Here is a 16,868-nt window from a genome sequence, read left to right on the forward strand (position 1 = left end):
CGTGGTTTCCAGCAGATGGGTCCTAACCTCATCTGTCCAGCCTTCAAAGCAAGCGTTCTACATCCCGAGCTCCCCTCTCCATACTACAAAACCCCAGTCATCAATCTTCCTTATTCCTTTCGCATACAGTGCTCATTCTCACTTTGCCCAGACGGTTTCCAGTCATCACTCCTCCACGTTCACCAGTGCTGATTATTAAGGTTCACATTGTAGTTTGTATCTCCTTACTGAAGTGCCATCTTTTATTACGTGTTGCTTAATATTAGTGAGTGTTGTGTCCCCAGGTATATAGTAAGTAACTATCTTATGTTCTTTAAAAGCCACATGCCGACTAACCACACTTGAGAAATAAAGCCTTGCTGTTTAATGGCAATATTTATTCTTTGTAGCACCTATACCTAATCTGATGCTATCTAATTTACCTGTTTATTATGTTATTCTTATTAGAAAGCTCTTGTCATGAGAGTGGAACTTATCACTTCTTGGACCCTAACACTTGCAATACGTCCTGCCCAGAGTATCATATTTTGTGTCAGGAACTGTTCCAGATGCTAGGGATAAATAAATAAATAAATAAATAAATAAATAAAGCGATGGTAATTGCCCTCATGAATTTTATATTCTAGTGAGAGACACCCACAATACATAAGATTAATAAGTAAAATAGATAGTCTATTAGATAGTGGTTAAGCATTAAAGAAGATAAATAATCAAGCAGAGCAAGACAGATAGGATGTGCACATTTGTGGGGAGTGCGAAGGTGCCACTATCAGGATGGGGAAGGAAGTCCTCACTGAGAAAGTGACATTTGAGTCAAAACGTGAAGGAAGCAAGAAAGTGAGTCTTGTAGATAGCTGGGAAGAGCTTTCTAAGCAGAGGAAACAGCAATGGCAAATATCCTGAAGCAGAAGTGCACCTGGAGTTCTCTGGGAATGGTTTAATTTGTTAAGCATCTGAAACAGCATGAGCCAGGGGGGAAAGAGGTGGGAGATGCAATGAGAGAGGAAAAGTGGGGGTAGAAGATGGGAACAGATAATTTAGAGTCTTGGAGGCCAATCAAGGGCTTTGGCTTTTACTCTTAGTGCAATGGGAAACGACTGGGAGATTTGACACAGAAAAGAGCCATGAGATCACTAATACAAGGGCAGAATCAGGGAGATCTACTGAGAGCCTACTGCAATGACTCAGGTGAGAAATGATGGCGGCGCTCAATGGAAGAGTAACAGTGGGATGGGGAAAATGGTTGACTCTGGTCCTTGAAAATACTTGTTAAACTAATGAGTAGTAAAAGGTTTCCCATCTCAACAGTGATGGCTAACACTTGGTTTAAACACAATATAGCCTGTTCATAAATTGAACAAAAGACATGTACAAAGATTTTTTATAGGCATTTTTTTAAGTTTATGAATTTATTTTGAGAGAGAGAATGCACGCACTAGTGCATTCAGGGATGTGGCAGAGAGAGAGAGGGAAAGAGAAGGAATCCCAAGCAGGCTCCGCATCATCATCACGGAACCCAATGCAGGGCTTGAACTCAGGAACCCTGAGATCAAGACCTGAGCCAAAGTTGGACGCTTCACCTACTGAGCCACCTAAGTGCCCCCAAAGATTTTTTGAACTTAGATCAATAGATATTCTTCTTAAATGTCCACAAGTAAACATTTCTACTTCTGTTAATATAAATTCAAGGAGTATTTATTTATAGACAGGTAACATTTACTTTTACAAGATACCAAAGGGATTATGCATCTGGTTTATTTACCATACATCTCCCTTTGAAAGTAATTCCGACAAGATGGTGGCATTTGTAGAAAAGTCAAGAAGAATATTTTTGTTTGGAAGGAAAAACAAATTAAACAAAGCTTGAGATCTGCTATTATTCTGTCTGCTTTGAACATAAGAGAGATGATAAATATTTCATTTAAAATTCTAAATTAATAGTTTTATGAAAATGAAAATCCTTTTCCCGTCTGTAGTAAAGGTGTTTCTTTTAATTTATTTTTATTTTTAGCGTTTTTATCTGACACTTCCTAATTGCTTCTTCTGAATGAGTGTTAATATATTTTCACAGTGTTACCTGGCTAGATGTCATCCTTAGACACAGGCACTTGAGTTCTACCTTATGTTTGTTTACCAATAGAACTGGTTTTGAATGATTCCATAAATGAAGTTTATGTTCTGGAGCCATCCTCCAAAAAAAAAAAAATTCAGAACATGTGAAATTTCTTTCTTTTTTAAGGAAATTAATTAGCTTGTTGAAATTGCCTTATTTTGCTTTTTTGAGTTGGTTTACATTCAAATCGCTGTTTTCAAAACAGAAAAATCTGTGATTAGCTGGAGTTAAAAATCTAAACAAGAGATCCCCAAGCTCCAAATCATGTAAATTGTAATATCCCTGACAGTTTACAACTTCTTTCCCCCCAATGGGAATATCCTATGTGGTTTATTACAAGCCATCAAAGGCAGAGCTCTCAAAAACTGCAATATGGTGTCTCAGTAGCCCTCACAAACCCTAGCTCAAGCTGACAGGTTGCAAAAAGTCAAACACAAACAAAGGAAAACATATTTAATGTTTTCAAAATATGACGATGCGCACAAATCACTCATATTCTGTAGACTCGGTGTCTATGTGTTGCTTCGGGCAGCTTTAGCGATGCTTGAGGCTATGGCACCCGTAACAGCACATTTTACAATCATCTAAAATGCACTGGCTTTTGATATCACCAATCACATTCTCTCTGGCGCACAGAGACAATCTTGTTTCCATTTCTAACAGGTCTGTGGTCGCATTCGGGCAGCAAGGACACTGTTATGAATAGAATAGAAAAAGAGGTCCTGTGTTTGTTTCCAAATTTTTGTGGAAGATATTGGATTGCCTTCTCTGACACAGTTCATAAACAAACTTGGCCAACATCAAAGGCTCTAGCATTACAACCTGCTGAGCCTAGATTACATACCTCAAAAGTAAATGTTACCTCAGTGAAAACTCTTCTGAAATGTAAAATCAAATAAAACTCACAGTGTCCAAATGGTTTCCTTAGAACTCAGGCGTCACATATGAGAAATGTTTTTTACAACGATTTTACGATGATTGGATCATTAACCCTACATTTACTCAATTATGTGCAATCCCTAATTTGTTTGACACCAGTTTGTTTCCTCTCAGTTTATCTTCGCACGTATAGTCCTGCCACATGGGCTTTGGCCGTGGATATGGGAGATACTGGCTGTACTAGAAAAACAGAACTACAAATGCCCCTTTTATTGCCTTTAAGATACACTGTACTATCCATGTTAGAATACAGGTAAATTATTCTTTTTTAATTCTTTTTTTAGTTTTTATTTTAGAGAGAGAGCATACATGCAAGTGGGGAGAAAAGCAGAGAGAGAGACAGAGAGAGAGAGGGAGAGAGAGAGAATCTTAAGCAAGCTCCACGCCTAGCAGATGCGGAGCTCAATCTCATGACCCTGGGATCATGACCTGAGCTGAAATCAAGAGTCAGTCGCTCAACCGACTGAGTCACCCAAGCACCGCTAGATAAATTAATCTTGAATATGAAATTCAAAGATCGTATCACTAGCAGAGGTAGCCACTTACAAGCACATGGTTGGCCTGGTTGGCCTTGGTGAAGCCTTATTTCTAAGGATTCCCATCTAACTGTTTTACTGATACACACACACACACACACACACACACACACAAACACACACTGCATAAATGATTGACTAACTTCAAAACAAAGACAACATCAAAGTGAGAAAGATTCTGCCAAGAAATCCTGTTTAATATGTTTATTGGTGACCCTCAAACAAAAATCCAAAGCACTGAATTTTTTCATACTTGCCCAGATGAACATGCATCTGTGAGAATGAGAATCTCTCCTGTGGGAATGCACAAAATCATGTTATATAGTATCCTTAATTATACATCCAACACAGTTATTTGGGAAGATTCCAAAAATCTGAAAGAATTTGAGAGAAAACATCTCTCAATTCTTAAACTTTGTTCAAAGTGACTCCAATTGCACACAACTGTAAATCTTCATGTAAATCATGTAAATCTTCACTGCTAATATTGACTGCTAATAAGTCTTCAGTCTTAGGCATTGTATACCTACAGTCCAATTTTATCGCCTCACTAGCCTGCACCCTCAAGCAAAATTCACTGCTCCCTCACCTGTGACCTAGTAGGACTGACCTAATAATACATGAATCATGACAACTACTAGACTATATATTTTTTTTTTATTTAAAAAAATTTTTTTTTCCGTTTATTTATTTTTGGGACAGAGAGAGACAGAGCATGAACGGGGGAGGGGCAGAGAGAGAGGGAGACACAGAATTGGAAACAGGCTCCAGGCTCTGAGCCATCAGCCCAGAGCCCGACGCGGGGCTCGAACTCCCGGACCGCGAGATCGTGACCTGGCTGAAGTCGGACGCTTAACCAACTGTGCCACCCAGGCGCCCCTACTAGACTATATTATAATTACACATTATGTGTCTGTTTCCTCAGATAGCATGGGCTTCTTGAGGGCGGGGCATGTATTACTCATCTTTTATCTCTAGCACCTAGCAACATGCCTGGAACATAGTCAGTAGCTGATATCGCTAAATGTTGATAATCTCTGGTCAAGTCACTTCCCTTGTATCTTAGTGGAAAACTACTATCTGAAAAACTTTGGTCTTTACCGATGACATATTTTCAGAATGTGACTTACCACTGAAGATGCTAAGACCTTATTATATTTGCATCACAATTTTATTAAAATGATAATTTGTGCAGAACCTCTAATGTTTGTGGTAAAAGAATTTAAAATCACATTCAAAATGATATATTCCTATACACCTATTGGCATGGCTAAATACCTCAATACCTACTGGGACTCCTACATATTGCTGGTTGAAAGGCAAATGGAACAACCATTTCAGAAAAGTTTGTTGCTAAAAATTTTAACATATATTTATGATGCAATGCAGAGATCCCATTCGTAGATAGCTACACAAGAGAAACGAAAACGTATTTTCACACAAAACCTGTGTGCTAATGATTGGAGCAAACTTTCTCAGATCCTCAAAAACTAGAAGCAACCCGAATGTCCTCCAGGTTGCAAATGGATAAACAAATTGAGATAATCCATTCAGTGGAACTCAGTGATCCCTATAACAAAATGAATGAATCTCAAATGCAACATGTTGAATGAAAGAAGCCAGTTGTAAAAGGCTACACCTTCTATTATTTCATTTATATGACAATTAAGTTTCTATCTCTGCATAACAAATTACCACAAACTCAGCAGCTTAAAACAGCCTCCCTTTATTAGGTCACGCTTCTGTATATCAGCAGTCAGATCAGGCTGATACTCAAGGTATCAGTTGGGCTGGGCTCTTACCTAGAGGTTCAAGGCAAGAAGCAACTTCCAAGCTCATTCAAATTGTTGGCAGAATTCAAGTCCTAATGATTGTAGTACTCAGGTGCTTATTTCCCTGCTGCCTGTCCATCAGGGATTGCTTTCAACTTCTAGGGGCCATGTTCAGGTTCTGTCCATATGGCCATCGTTATCAGAGGAGGCTTCAAATCTCTGCTTCGAATCTCTGATTCCTTTTCTGTTATCAGCTGGCAAAAATTCTCTGCTTTTAAAGAACCTATGTGATTATGTTAGACCCACCCATATCATGTAGCATAATTATGGGAGTTGTTATGGTCAGGGTTAAATGCCGTCTTAAAATTGTGTTCCCTACCACAACTTTCTGGAAATGGAAAAACTGTAGGGAAAGAGAACAGATCTGTCATGGCAAAAGGGTTAAATGTAGGGGAAGGGGCTGGCTACAAAGGGACAGCAAGAGAACATATTTTGGGATGAATGAAAACGTTCCATATATTGATTTTAGTGGTGGCTACCTGACTTTCTGAATTTTTCAATACTCTTAGAACTGTTCACCAAAAATAGTGAAACTTACTGTTTGTTAACTTAAAAAATAAATTGAAGAAGAAAAACATGAGATTAAAAGAAGTCTGTTCCTTCCAAGAGTGAGCTACCTTGAATATCATCTTAAGTGAATCTAAATCTATTATTTCTATCCTTGATCAACTTGGGTCCTATCTAAAGGACAGAATAATCTGTTGTAACACATTTTTATTAGAAAACCTAATGACAAATTGGAAGGAGCCAGAGTCCTTCATGCACTTCTTTGTTTATCTCACATTTTCACTAGGAATTCTTGTTCAATTTTCAAAGCTTCCAATGAAGTCTTTCTTCAACTATTCCAACATCTGATTGCTCTCCTCTCTGAAGGTCATATAGCACTTGACTTTATGTCATCAGCTCTTTTTTTAAGTAATCTCTACACCCAACATGGGGCTCAACAAATAGCCATCAACTAATGAATGGATTAAAAAAAGATGGAGTTTTATTCAGCCATCAAAACGAATGAAATCTTGCTATTTGCAACAATGTGGATGGAGCTAGAAGATAGTATGCTAAGTGAAATAAGTCAGTCAGAGAAAGACACCATATGATTTCACTCACATGTGGAACCTAAGAAACAAAACAGAGGAACATATGGGAAGGAGGGGGGAAAGAAAAGAGAGGGAAACAAACCACAAAAGATTCTTTTAAAAAAAATTTTTTTTTAATCTTTATTTATTTTTGAGACAGAGAAAGACAGAGCATGAATGGGAGAGGGTCAGAGAGAGAGGGAGACACAGAATCTGAAGCAGGCTCCAGGCTCTGAGCTGTCAGCACAGAGCCCGACATGGGGCTCAAACTCACGGACTGTGAGATCATGACCTGAGCCGAAGTCGGACGCCCAACCGACTCAGCCACCCAGGCACCCCAAACCACAAAAGATTCTTAATGATAGAGAACAAACTGAGCGTTGATGGAGAGAGGTGGGCAAGGGATGGGCTAACTGGGTGATTGGCATTAAGGAGGGCACTTGTTGTGATAAGCACTGAGTGTTGTATGTAAAGGGATGAATCACAGAATTCTACTCCTGAAACCTATACTGCACTGTACACTACCAACTAAAATTAAACAAAACAAAACAAAACATGGGGCTCAAACCCACAACCCCGAAATCAAGAGTCGCTTGATCAAGAGATCAAGAGATCAAGAGATTCTTCTGAATGAGCCAGCCAGGTGCCCCTGTTATCAATTGTTTCTTGTACTGGAAGGTTTTCTCCTGAATTTTGCTTAATTGCACCTCTGGCAATTAAGCCCTGAAGTCATACTGATTACTATAGGTCACACTATAAACCCTGAAGTCATACTGACTAGCCTTCTTTTCTAATCTCACGTCCAGTCAGTAGTCAGGTCTTGTTCATTCTACCACGGACAGAGCTCCCATATTCCCTCGTTCCTTCCCACCATACTCCCTCATTCATGAATCCATTGCTTCTTGATTAGATCCTTGTCATAAATTCATGTTCACTTTCTGTTTTCCATTTCCAGGCATTCTACTTATTAGGTTTTTTTTTCTGCTACCTATTTAACCTTGTTAAATGACTGCCCCAATTAATTCTCTTCCTCAGAAATTTCAACACCATCCTTCATACACTCTCCTGATTGAATAAAGTCCAGTCTCTCTGATGTTGACATTTATGGTTCTCCCAAGTCTGGCAGAAGTCTTCCTTTTTAGATTTTTCCCTTTGTATATGACATACAATGAGAAGATTTTACTGAAAACAGGCCCCAATATTTTAACTGTATCCATGCTGTTTTCTCAATCCTGCATAACACATCCATTGCAATCTGCTGCTTTATTTTCAAGGCCCCAATGAAATAAAATTCCTTCTCAGAAGTCCTCCCTAGGGTCTCACCACTCTCAACTAAAGTGAATCTCTTTCCTTTTAATATTCACAGCATTTTCCCTTGAATATATTAAAAACACTCTATAGGTTATATACTACATTAAATTTTTGTAGTTGTGTTATTTCTTTTTATTTATCTATAAGTCACTAACATCCCTCAGAAATGAAATTAAAGGATTGTTGAATGGATTAAAGGATGAATTTGTAGCAATTAATTATTGTACAACTAATGTTCCCTGGTGGAAGCAGAAGAGATAACAAACAAAGTTCCAATTGGGTTAAATTAACCAAAAGGAGAAGTGAGGCACCACTACTGTCCCACAGTATATGGTTTAGTTAGAGATTAACAATATATGGGAATATACTGTTGTGTATTGTGTACTCACACTTAGGCCAGACACAAGGCATGACCTCTGCCTGGGCAAAGATCAGACACAGAAACCCAGGGCTGGAGATGGGCATGGTCTTTGTCTATGAATTTATGTGAAATTGGATGAAGAACAAACAATGTGGTTTAATATCATCTCAATGGAGGAGAGTCTTCATCTGTAAATATGAATAAATGGAGGTGGAGTATATTTGGTAACATTTCCTCACCTAATTGGCCTCGTCCTTTCCCCTAAATGTTTCTAAGCTCAGAGAGGCAGGAGCTACAGTTTTGTAGTAGATGGATGTCTCCAGTAAGAAAAGAAGGGCAAGTTAATTACCAACCATCAGAAAAGGATGTTAAAGTAAAAATCTTTCTTTCTTAGCTTTAGCTGAGACCCCAAACGTAGAGACTAAACATTATGCGTGCTGAGAACTCCAGAATGGGGGACTAGACCACGCAAGACCTACAAAAGAAGGTGGTGAAGAACCCATCTTCTAACTCTGAATTTAACACTGTCCTTGAGGATATTTACAGGTTGGAGAGGCCAAGAAAAATGACTGTTTCTGGAAAAAGAATTTCTCTGGGGAAAATTATTGAATTTTCCCTTGCCCATAACGAAGGGATCGGGATAGAAGGGACCACTTTCATAGAGCTAACAATGTGTCTTCTTGTATCAGATGGCATTTGACCTGCACATGGGAAAGTAAAAAGCTAAAGCCTATGACTGGAAATATCTGTGCAGCTGGTGAGCAAAGACAAATGATGACATTGAGAGAAATGGCAATTTCCATCTTCATTTGGCAGAAACGAAGGCACAAGTTTCCCATGGGCCAAACGTGGACCATGTGAAAGGGAGTCAGACTCAAGCCAGCCTGAAAAGGACTTTCCCAAGTGAGATGCCTGGCGTGACAGCAGAGCCTCTTCAGTGAGAGTCTGTGTGCCATGGACCGCCCACGCTCTGAGGATGGCAGTTGTTAGCAGCTAGCCAAATGGAAACCTCACCATGTGAGATCATTGCAACCAGAGCATCTCAACAAGGTATTCTCGAAATAATCCATAAAATTACGCCCTGGGAGAATCAGAATTAGGAATCTAGGGTGTCCTTCCTAAGAACAACATCGTTGGATTAAGTTAATATTGTCAAATAAGGTCTTTACTATGTCTAGCTTCTCCTTTTCCTCACTCCATCTGTAAGAAGGATTAGAAACCTCAGCTAGCAAGGGGAGCAGATACAGGAGGGCGGTGTTAGGGATAAGTAACAAAGACGGAGCCGGCCACGTTCTTCCTCTTCTTGCCCGATGCCTAAAGCAATACCAAGCTGGCAAGGAGAAAGGACTTTGACTTTATGTGAAATTCATGTCATATTTAATGTTACCATGAATGGGACCTTTTCATAATGCCTGTGAGTCCTTGATTTTACCCAAACTGACTAGAGGACTTACTACCTAAGGATGTCCAGGGAAAGTAACGGTACTTGCTTGAAATTTCATCCAAGGAGCAGAGAAGAACAAGGCTGGAGAAGAGGTTTGAAGGATTAAGGTGAGGAGGGCAGGGAGTGGAAGGAGTAGGGAGAAGGAAGGCAGAGTTGAATTCTGGCTGCACCCTGTGGGTTCTCCCTCTTTCAAGGTGCTAGTTACGCTGCAGGAGATGACAGGCTGATTAATCAAAGGAATACACAGTGGAAGGCAATCATTCATACACCTTTAAGAGCAATTTCACATCTCCCTATCTTTCCGTAGACCATGTTTACTGATAATTATGCTTCCTTAATAAAGAATTTAAGGTGGGGGAAAAAAAGGTATTGATCACCTTAGTCACATTTGGGGAAATAGTAACCACTGCCTGGAGAAAATTGTGCTCCTTGATATGCTACAAAACAGGCAAATGCACTCATATAAAAAATGACAAAATTCAGGGGCGCCTGGGTGGCGCAGTTGGTTAAGCGTCCGACTTCAGCCAGGTCACGATCTCGCGGTCCGGGAGTTCGAGCCCCGCGTCGGGCTCTGGGCTGATGGCTCAGAGCCTGGAGCCTGTTTCTGATTCTGTGTCTCCCTCTCTCTCTGCCCCTCCCCCGTTCATGCTCTGTCTCTCTCTGTCCCAAAAATAAAATAAACGTTGAAAAAAAAAATTTTAAAAAAAATGACAAGGGGCGCCTGGGTGGCGCAGTCGGTTAAGCGTCCGACTTCAGCCAGGTCACGATCTCGCGGTCTGTGAGTTCGAGCCCCGCGTCGGGCTCTGGGCTGATGGCTCAGAGCCTGGAGCCTGTTTCCAATTCTGTGTCTCCCTCTCTCTCTGCCCCTCCCCCGTTCATGCTCTGTCTCTCTCTGTCCCAAAAATAAATAAACGTTGAAAAAAAAAAAAATTAAAAAAAAAAAATGACAAAATTCTTAACTGGAGTGCTCATGATTGTTTGAAATAGCCATACACAACTTTTACATCTTCTTTTTCAAGCAGAAGCAAGAAGTGTAAAATTTAATGTTTCCTTTCTATAGTCTTAAAACATTTCCATGATATTTATTTTATTTCCTTTAAGTATCCAGTGCCCTCCCACTTTCTAATATCCAGGTCCCAGAGAAACAAGAAAGAAACCTTTCTGGCAAACCTTTTCATCTTAACTTTCCCAATTAGTGAAATAAAGCATTGAAACCTTTTATTACTGAAATTGTGAACTCGCTCCTTTTTTTTTTTTTTTTTTTGCTTTTAGAAAACAGTTGAGAGGGAAGAAATCAGTTGGTGGTGGGGGGCGGGGGGTGGTGTTAAGTGAAACCTTCTTATTGCCCCTAAAACTTAATGATGTCCATGTTGACCCTGAAAGAAAAACTATTTTTGACATTTAATAGCATGTAAAAGGTGAGGTCCGAAAACTAGAAATTCAGATCCCGCACCTCACAATTACCAATCTAATTGGTTTACAAACTTTAATTTCATTTTCTTGTGGCAAGGGATCATGACTGATATTTTCTTACCACAATTCTTAGAAATTCCTTTCTTTCACAAATATTCATTGAGTGATTTTTATATTGCAAGCACTTCTCTGACCATTTGTCATTCTCATATGTGTTGTGCAGTCAACTGGGTCTGACACTAAAGAGACTCTGGGTAATTAAACAACATTTCTTTTTATATTTTGTCTCCCAATCTAGTGTACTAGAACTGGTACTAATCTCTAATACAAAACTTTCCAATGGGCTCAGCCTGATTTTGGGTCAACTTTGAACATCAAGGTCCTAGCTATTGCTTGGGACTTTATTCTAGGACAAATACAGGGTGACTCCAAGAATTTAGGGCAGGACTGCAGTTGACTATCCAAGAAAGAATCCACCCAAGTTTCACTGTTTTCTTCGAAGATCCTATTAAATAACAAATTTTACCATATTCTGACCTTGAATAAATTACCAAATCCAGATCTGGATTGTTGCCAGTTTGACCTCAGAGAGTTATGAGTGAGCAGTTAGGGCTGGCATGGCAACAAAAAGAAAATATGCCTTGCTAAATTTTCTTTCTTGTACCCAAATCCTTTTTTGTTATACATATGGCTCCAGTGGGAGTAATTACAATGTGTCCAATGTCATCCTTGAATAAACTATGCAAGACCTAGTCTTTATATGTTCCATAAAGCACCTGGCATTTTGTGAGCATTTAAGAAGTGTTTAATGATGCAACAATGGCAACTAAGAATCTAAACCTTGGTTTCCTGTGGCTATGGTAATCTAAGTGGAACTCTGCTATGACAAAGGAAGAGGAAACATCACTTCGGTTACTTTATTACAGCCTATTATCCCATCTGATCTGTTTATTAGAAATCCCCACACTCTATTTTACTTTAAAAAGCACTTGGAACACAATTTTGTTTTGAGAATAAAACAAGCTCATCTTCTCAGAGCTCACAAGTATCTATAATGCTCTCATTAAACCTTATTGAATATGATGAGATTTGCAAGGGATGAAGGAATGTTACATGACACTAGACTTTGGCTAGTTGCATATATAATGAAACTTAGGAAATATAGAAAATCAAACTTTTCTTTTATTACTAAAATATATTTGTAAGAAGAGGATTCCAGAAGCCTTGTTGGCAAAATGACCACCATCAGGCAATACACAGAAAGTAGCAAATTCAAAGGACCACATGATCATTTTTCTTCCACAGGGGAAAAAAAAGTTTCCATTTTTAACTTGACACAAATAACTTACACTCATGAATTCTTAGAGGTGGGAGAATATTAGAGATTCTGTAGCCCAAGTCTAGGACCCGGCATGTATAAGATTATTTGGTTTAACAACATTGCTTTCATTAGATATTAAATGTGGGTCTTAGATTCAGAGGGTCATATTCATATTTTTAAAGGTCAACACCAGCCAAATGATCAAATAAAAAAAAAAAGACCCCAGAACAGATAAAACAAAGGATGGAGGGAAGAGACTGAGAAAGTAACTCAGAAAGAAAAATAAAATTGTCAAAGAAATGGCTCCAAAGTCAAAGAGAACTCCCATCTCTCTCCCCCTCCCCCCACTTTTAAGAAGATTTCACTTTATCTAAAGAGTAAAGCACATGCTTTTAGATCCAAGGGTACCTGGTTCAAATCTCAGCAGGGGCAGATTTCTCACAAACTAAAAAGGCACTCTCCCTATTAAAGGTGCTGACTTAATACAGTTATATGGACCATTACTGTACAGAATGGGGATTCACAAACTATTTTCTAAATGGGGCCTTTTTGTGCATGTACAGTAATTCCTATAGAAGCCTTTTACAAATAAAAAAAGGAAAAAATGTGGAGGAAATCTAAGAACCCATGATTTGAGCCTTTAATAACTATTGGTGTATTAGAGACAGCCATCTGCAGTAATATAGCAGATCAGGTCTTCCTGGAAATGGCCTGAAAAAGCATTCTAAGGATAAAAGCTTAATATTTGTGCAGACGTCAGATGCCTAGAAAAGATGAACAAAATACACCTTGAAGTTTGGCCTCAATGGTGGACCTCAAAATGCATGCTTTCCACGGAACTCCATTTCAACAGGAAGTAGCACTCAAACAGTTCCTCAGTAAAGACTATTTTGCTTGAGATTTCCACAAGAAGACTTCGTTGAGTAAATTTTACATGACACCATAACTTGACGGCTGAAAATCTTCCTTACCAGTGAAACCATGAAAAAGTCATGTGGTAAACATTCTATCTAATCCACCTTATGAAAGAACTCTGAGGAAATGGTTAGAAATCTGCTTCTACCATAAATTTATATATGGAGAGCTAGCCTTATTTGGTTCCACATATTTGTGATCATTTATATCACTCTCCTGACAACATCATTATTCAGAATAATACTGAATTTTGAAAATACTTCCTTCCTCACCAGTTTCATTATTTGTACTTCTCTAGGACCTACTGGAATGGAAATAATTGCAAATTTGGGCAGAGAGTCCAAAATATGAGTGACCCAACATATGAACAGTCCTTGCAAAAACAGGATTTCTTTCTTACAGAATAAATCTGAGCACTGGGTGAATATTTCAAGTAATAGACTTTGGAGAAAGTAATTTATTTTTTTTTTAATTTTTCAATGTTTATTTTTGAGAGAGAGAGATAGACAAAGTGTGAGCACGGAAGGGGCAGAGAGAGAGGGAGACACAGAATCTGAAACAGGCTCTTGGCTCTGAGCTGTCAGCACAGAGCCTGACATGGGGCTTGAACTCACGAACTGTGAGATCATGACCTGGGCTGAAGTCATACGCTTAACTGACTGAGCCACCCAGGAACCCCTACACCCAGAATTTTATGAACCTTATCTTTATTATACTGGCTTCAAATGACAAAAAATAATGAAACAAAATTTAAACACCCAACTGATTTAAAGAAAAGATGTAGAAAGAATGGTTGTTGGTTTTCATGAGTAATAAAAAGAACTGGTTTGGGAGCAAAGCTGGATCCAGAAGTTTGAAGGATGACATCAGAAGTCAGCCTGCTTTTCCCTACCTCTCATGGGGTCTTCTCTTTAAGCTGGCTCCTCTCTCAGGCAAGCACCCCTCTTGGTTCCACGGGAAGGCTGTCAGCACCTGCAAGGTTGCACACATCTTCACAAGCTCATATCCTATGGCAATAGCTATTCCCTTCCCTTCAATGTTGCAACCCCCTCTTGAAAACTCAAGAAAACCTTGATTGTTGTTTAATCGAACTGGCCTAGATTTAAATGAAAAAAAAAAAAATGTACAGGGATTTCCTCTGATTTTAGCCAGTGGAGACAAAAGAAAACCATGTGGATTTCTTACGAGTTTGACCAAGAGGGTGACCAAAGGACATTCTTTTGGTTTCAAATGTCTTTTGCATAACAACTTTTGACTCACTCAATTCTGACCTGGAGTATATCCAGAGGTACACACACACACACACACACACACACACACACATACACACAACAAAATCGTACAATTTTGAAAACAGACTGAGCAATAATGTAGGGTCAGAATCTGGAAACAATTTTAACCAAGTATAAAGCTACTGAATCCTGATAAAAGTAGAATCTTGATAACATAAGAAGTAGAAGACGCATAGCCGATAAATAAATGAATAAATGAATGAATGAATGAAGTCATTCGACAGAAGAAAAATGAGGTGAGTGGTGCGTCATGGAAGCTGACAGGAGAAACTTCTCATGAAGGGGCGCCTGGGTGGCGCAGTCGGTTAAGCGTCCGACTTCAGCCAGGTCACGATCTCGCGGTCCGTGAGTTCGAGCCCCGCGTCAGGCTCTGGGCTGATGGCTCAGAGCCTGGAGCCTGTTTCCGATTCTGTGTCTCCCTCTCTCTCTGCCCCTCCCCCGTTCATGCTCTGTCTCTCTCTGTCCCAAAAATAAATAAACGTTGGAAAAAAAATTTTTTTAAAAATAAATAAATAAAAACTTCTCATGAAGGCAAAGAAAATATATTTAATGCTCTGGGTGTATTAAAAGTCAAAGTGGCTTTTTCCTTGGCAAGAGGGCAGAGTACAACTAGACTACTTGCATTGCACACTTTTTGGATCCACATCTAGTCTTTCTGTTGCTCAAGTTTCTGTCCATGGGAGAGATAAATAATGAAAAAGAATTATTACAAAGGAAATAGGATCTTCTTAATGTTGCCAACATGACAGACTTTCGTATGGATGTATACAAAAATCTTTCTTCTGATGATATTCCACATGCTTTGACAGAAAAAAAGGACCACAGTTGTTGCACAGCTGAAACAGCTTCAGGGAGAAACTAAACCGATTTTGAAGATGTTGGAAGATCCAGAAACTACAAGGCAAATGCTGTCAACCAGAGATGGTCAAATGCTGCTCGACCAACTGATGGACACGCATGGCAAGTATATTTAGATACATTCTAAATATGCAGAATTCCAAATGCATGTGGGAATTACTCTGGAGCAGCAGAACATCTTTACTTCTTTAGAGTATTGGTTTCAGCAAACACAGAAATGCTTTGAGTTCATTATGGCAGAAAACTGGCCTCTGAAATCTTAATGCAGAATTGGGATGCAGCTATGGAAGGTCTTACATGCTTAAAAGAGATCATTGATAATTTTGTGAGATCTTAATTTTGGTCTCTTCAGTAATGAACATGGCTCATCCACTGGTCTTTATGTGTTGCCTTCGACCACCCCAAAAGGTGTGATAACATGATCGATCTCTTCCTTTACCAGTCACACTATCTTAATGCAATTCAGACCATTTGTCCACATATTTGACTACAGTTGTCATAACAAACAAAAATGTTCAAAAATGCCAGCAGGTGCTAAAAGATCTGGTTAAAGTCGTTCAGCAGGAGTCTTACACATATACAGACACAGACCCAATTACAGAATTTGTTGAATGCTTATATGTTAACTACAACTTTGATGGGGTTCAGAAAAAGCCGAGGGAATGTGATTCGGTACTTGTGAATGACTTCTTGGTGGCTTGTCTTGAGGATTTCATTGAAAATGCTCATCTCTTCGTATTTAAGACTTTTTTTCACATCCACTAGTATATCGGCATTAACATGTTGACAGGCAAACTGACCATGACTCCAGAAGAAGCTCAAAGGCGGATTGTAAATTTGATTAGAAATGCAAGTTTGGATGCCGAGACTGATTCTAAATTAGGTCATATGGTTATGGGTAACAATGTAGTCTCACCCTATCAGTGAGTGATTGAAATGACCAAAAGCCTTTCATTTAGAAGGCAGATGTTGGTCAAAAATATTGAGAAGAAACTTAATCAGAATAGTAGGTCAGAGGCTCCTAACTAGGCAACATAGGACTCTGGCTTCTGCTGAAGAACTATATAAAGACAAGATGAAAAAACTATAAAAATAAAGATGAAATAATAAAACCATTATATAAAGGGTGATATACATTTAGAAACAATATATTGAGTATGCATTTGGGGAAATTTGAATAAAATAAGCTATTTCTTTTGTTTGTTTTTTAAGTGAAAGTGAGTTTGGGAAGCTATAAAAAAAAAGCCTGGATAAAAAAAAAATCAAATCAGATATCAAATAACATTCTGTCCTGATTAATATTTAGTTATGGTTTGAAAATTTTAAATCTGTAAAATAATTCATCCATCAATTTAGCAAAGAAAACAATTATTGAGCATTTATGTCTGATACCATGACATGCACTTGGGATAAAAAATGAAATCAGGTGATTTCAATGAAACCTGCTTATCTGGGTA

At 38.8% G+C, this 16,868-nt stretch overlaps 1 pseudogene; it reads left to right on the forward strand.

Annotated features, from left to right (window-relative positions):
* Nucleotides 1-774: 774 nt before the first annotated feature.
* On the forward strand, nt 775-16,552 carry LOC123610390 (annotated as a pseudogene).
* Nucleotides 16,553-16,868: the final 316 nt, after the last annotated feature.

This window comes from Leopardus geoffroyi, chromosome C2, assembly GCF_018350155.1.
Source record: "Leopardus geoffroyi isolate Oge1 chromosome C2, O.geoffroyi_Oge1_pat1.0, whole genome shotgun sequence".
NCBI lineage: Eukaryota > Metazoa > Chordata > Mammalia > Carnivora > Felidae > Leopardus > Leopardus geoffroyi.